Raw genomic sequence first — 5,191 nt, 5'->3', positions numbered from 1 at the left:
ACGTAAGGTATTACTTGGACGACCCAGTGCACTTGCTGGTTAGTTGTGTGAAGTTGTGACTAAGTGTAATTCACGTGTGAAAGCTACCAAATTATTGGAGCCATTGTTGATGATCACAAATCCGCCCACCAAGTTTTTGGCGCCGTTGCTGGGGATTGTTCGAGTATGGACAACTGACGGTTCATCTTGTTGCTCAGATTAGGTAATTTTCTTTTTATTTTCCTTTCAAAAAAGTTTTCAAAAATCTTTCAAAAATTTTTTCTTTATTTTCGTTTTTCAAAAATATAATTTTCAAAAAAAAATAAAAATACAAAAAAATCATAAAATCATAAAAACCAAAAATATTTTGTGTTTCTTGTTTGAGTCTTAAGTCAATTTTTAAGTTTGGTGTCAATTGCATGCTTTAAAAATTTTTCTTGCGTTTTTCGAAAATTCATGCATTCATGGTGTTCTTCATGATCTTCAAGTTGTTCTTGACAAGTCTTCTTGTTTGATCTTGATGTTTTCTTGTTTTGTTTTGTATGTTGTTTTTCATATGCATTTTTGCATTCATAGTGTCCATGCATTAAAGAATTCTAAGTTTGGTGTCTTGCATGTTTTCTTTGCATCAAAAATTTTTCAAAAATATGTTCTTGATGTTCATCATAACATTCATAGTGTTCTTGCATGCATAATTGGTTTTGATCCAAAATTTTCATGTTTTGGGTCATAATTGTGTTTTTCTCTCTCATCATTAAAAATTCAAAAATAAAACAATATCTTTTCCTTATTTCCCTCCAAATTTTCGAAATTTTGGGTTGACTTGGTCAAAAATTTTTTAAAAATTAGTGTTTCTTACAAGTCAAGTCAAATTTTCAATTTTAAAAATCTTATCTTTTCAAAATTTTTTCAAAAATCAAATCTTTTTCATTTTTTATTTATTTTCGAAAATTTTAAAAATATTTTTCAAAAATATTTTTCTTAATATTATTTTATAATTTTCGAAATTATGCTAACAATTAATGTGATTGATTCAAAAATTTGAAGTTTGTTACTTTCTTGTTAAGAAAGGTTCAATCTTTAAATTCTAGAATCTTATCTTTTAGTTTCTTGTTAGTTAAGCAATTAATTTTAATTTTAAAAAAATTAAATCTTTTTCAACCATATCTTTTTATCATATCTTCTTATCTTATCTTTTTATCATATCTTTTTCAAAAATTTGATTTCAAAATATCTTATCTAACTTCTTATCTTCTTATCTTTTCAAATTTGATTTTAATATCTTTTTCAACTAACTATTTGACTTTTTGTTTGTTTCTTTTTCAAAACCACCTAACTACTTTTCCCTCTTTAATTTTCGAAAATATCTCATCTCTTTTTCAAAAATTCTTTTTAATTGTTTTAAATTTTAATTTTAATTATATCTTAGCTTTAATTTTCGAAAATCACTAACTACTTTTTCAAAATTATTTTCGAATTCTCCCTCTCTTCTCTTCTTCTATTTATTTATTTATTTACTAACACTTCTCTTCACCTCTCTTCATCTCAAATCACTACCTCTATCCTCACCCTTGTGATTGGATTCTCCACTTTTATTCCTTTCTTCTTCTACTAATAATAATGATCCTCTTTGTCCAGATATAGAGGATTCTTCTTCCTTTTCTTTTTCTCTTCTCTTTCATATGAGTAGGAACAAGAAAAAAGATACTCTTGTTGAAGCTGATCCTGAACCTGAAAGGACTCTGAAGAGGAAACTAAGAGAAGCTAAATTACAACAATTCAGAGACAACCTTTCTGAAATTTTCGAACAAGAGAAAGAGATGGCAGTCGAACCCAACATTAATAATGCAAGGAGAATGCTAGGTGATTTCACTAAACCAACGTCCAAATTTGATGGAAGAAGCATCTCCATTCCGACCATTAGAGCAAACAATTTTGAGCTGAAACCTCAATTAGTTGCTCTAATGAAACAGAACTGCAAGTTTCATGGACTTCCATCTGAAGATCCTTACCAGTTTTTAACTAAGTTCTTGCAGATTTGTGAGACTGTAAAGACGAATAGAGTAGATCATGAAGTCTACAGGCTCATGCTTTTCCCTTTTGCTGTAAGAGACAGAGCTAGAACATGGTTGGACTCACAACCTAAAGATAGCCTGGACTCTTGGGATAAGCTGGTCACGGCCTTCTTGGATAAATTCTTTCCTCCTCAAAAGCTGAGCAAGCTTAGAGTGGATGTTCAGACCTTTAAGCAAAAAGATGGTGAATCCCTCTATGAAGCTTGGGAAAGATACAAGCAGATGACCAAAAAGTGTCCTTCTGACATGTTTTCAGAATGGACCATATTAGATATATTCTATTATGGTCTATCTGAGTTTTCCAAAATGTCATTGGACCATTCTACAGGTGGATCCATTCACTTAAAGAAAATGCCTGTATAAGCTCAAGAACTTATTGACATGGTTGCAAATAACCAATTCATGTACACTTCTGAGAGGAATTCCGTGAATAATGGGACGCCTCAGAGGAAGAGAGTTCTTGAAATTGATGCTCTGAATGCCATATTGGCTCAGAACAAAGTGTTGACTCAGCAAGTCAACATGATTTCTCAAAGTCTGAATGGATGCAAAATACATCCAACAGTACTAAAAAAGCAGCTTCAGAAGAAGCTTATGATCCTGAGAACCCTGCAATAGCAAAGGTAAATTACATGGGTGAACCTTATGGAAACACCTATAATTCATCATGGAGAAATCATCCAAATTTCTCATGGAATGATCAACAAAAGCCTCAACAAGGCTTTAATAATGGTGGAAGAAACAGGCTAAGCAATAACAAGCCTTTTCCATCATCTTCTCAGCAACAGACAGAGAATTCTGAGCAGAGCCCCTCTAAGTAAGGAAATTTAGTCTCTGATCTGTCTAAGGCCACCTTAAGTTTCATGAGTGAAACAAGGTCCTCCATCAGAAATTTGGAGGCACAAGTGGGCCAGCTGAGTAAGAAAGTCACTGAAACTCCTCCCAGTATTCTCCCAAGCAATACAGAAGAGAATCCAAAAGGAGAGTGCAAGGCCATTGATGTAATCAATATGGCCGAATGCACAAGGGAGGAGAAGAACAAAAATCCTAGTGAGGAAGACCTCCTGGGACGTCTCTCAAGCAAGAAGGAGTTCCCTATTGAGGACCTAAAGGAATCTGAGGCTCATATAGAGACCATAGAGATTCCACTAAATCTCCTTCTGCCATTTATGAGCTCTGAAGACTATTCTTCCTCAGAAGAGGATGAAGATGTGACTGGAGAGCAAGTTGCTCAATATCTAGGAGCCATCATGAAGTTGAATGCCAAGTTGTTTGGTAATAAGACTTGGGAAGGTGAACCTCCCTTGCTCATTAGTGAACTAGATACATGGGTTCAGAAAACTTTACCTCAAAAGAGACAAGATCCTGGTAAATTCTTAATATCCTGTACCATAGGCACCATGACCTTTAACAAGGCTCTGTGTGACCTGGGGTCAGGCATAAATCTTATACCACTCTTTGTAATGGAGAAACTGGGGATCATTGAGGTACAGCCTGCCTTATTCTCATTACAATTGGCAGACAAGTTAGTAAGACAAGCTTATGGATTAGTAGAGGACATGTTGTAAGACAAGCTTATGGATTAGTAGAGGACGTGTTGGTAAAGGTTAAAGGCCTTTACATTCCTACTGATTTCATAATCTTAGACACTAAGAAGGAGGAAGATGAATGCATCATCCTTGGAAGACCTTTCCTAGCCACAGCAGAAGCTGTGATAGATGTTAACAGAGGAGAATTAGTCCTTCAATTGAATGGGGACTACCTTGTGTTTAAGGCACACGGCTATCCTTCTGTAACAAGGGAGAGTAAGCATGCAGAGCTTCTCTCAATACAGACTCAGACAAAGCCCCCACAATCAAACACTAAGTTTGGTGTTGGGAGGCCATAACCAAACTCTAAGTTTTGTGTTGGGAGGCCACAACCAAACTCTAAGTTTGGTGTTGAACCCCCATATCCAAACTCTAAGTTTGGTGTTGGGAGTCCACAACATTGACCTGACCACCTTTGTGGCTCCATGAGAGCCCACTGTCAAGCTATTGACATTAAAGAAGCGCTTGTTGGGAGGCAACCCAATTTTTATTTATCTAATTTTATTTTTATTTAATTGTTATTTTGTGTTTTAGTAGGTTCATGATCATGTGGAGTCACAAAAAAATTATTAAGATTAAAAACAGAATCAAAAACAGCAGAAGAAAAATCACACCCTGGAGGAAGGACTTACTGGCGTTTAAACGCCAGTAAGGTGCATCTGGCTGGCGTTCAATGCCAGAACAGAGCATGGATCTGGCGCTGAACGCCAGAAACAAGCAACATCCTGGCGTTTGAACGCCAGGAATATGCCCTGAGGAAAGCTGGCGCTGAACGCCAGTAACAAGCACGGAACTGGCGTTCAACACCAGAAACATGCTGCACATGGGTGTTGAACGCCCATAACGTGCATCACTTTGGCGTTTAAATGCCAGAATGGTATGCTAAGGCATTTTACATGCCTAATTGGTGCAGGGATGTACATCCTTGACACCTCAGGATCTGTGGACCCCACAAGATCATCTCAGGATCTGTGGACCCCACAGAATCCTCACCTAACATATTCTCACCTTACCTCCTAATTAATCATATCACACACTTTCCCAAAAACCCTTCACCAATCACCTCAACCTCTCTTCCCAATTACCCCCTTCACCACTCACATCCATCCACTCTTCCCCATAAACCCCACCTACCTTCAAAATTTAAAAATCTTTCCCACCCAAACCCACCCTAAATGGCCGAACCTACCCTCTCCCCCCTCCTTATATATACCCCTCCATTCTACTTCCTTTTCACACAACACAACCCCCTCTTCTATACCTTGGCCGAAACCTACACCTCCCCTTCTCCTCCATATTTTCTTCTTCTTCTTCTTCTCTTCTTTTTTCTCTTGCTCGAGGGCGAGCAATATTTTAAGTTTGGTGTGGTAAAAGCATAAGCTTTTTTTCACTAACCATTGATGGCACCCAAGGCCGGAGAATCCTCTAGAAAAGGAAAAGGGAAGACAAAAGCTTCCACCTCCGAGTCATGGAAGATGGAAAGATTCATCTCCAAAGCCCATCAAGACCACTTCTATGATGTTGTAGCCAAGAAGAAGGTGATCCCTA

The 5,191-nt window shown here is 36.9% G+C and overlaps 1 non-coding gene across 1 annotated transcript; it reads right to left on the bottom strand.

The window, feature by feature from the left end:
* Positions 1-2,198: 2,198 nt before the first annotated feature.
* LOC127742221 (small nucleolar RNA R71) lies at positions 2,199-2,302 on the bottom strand. The gene has a single exon (XR_008003408.1). It is a non-coding gene; the product is annotated as a small nucleolar RNA R71 (small nucleolar RNA).
* Positions 2,303-5,191: the final 2,889 nt, after the last annotated feature.

This window comes from Arachis duranensis, chromosome 9, assembly GCF_000817695.3.
Source record: "Arachis duranensis cultivar V14167 chromosome 9, aradu.V14167.gnm2.J7QH, whole genome shotgun sequence".
Classification (NCBI taxonomy): Eukaryota; Viridiplantae; Streptophyta; class Magnoliopsida; order Fabales; family Fabaceae; genus Arachis; species Arachis duranensis.
This window is presented reverse-complemented; position numbering and strand designations above follow the sequence as displayed.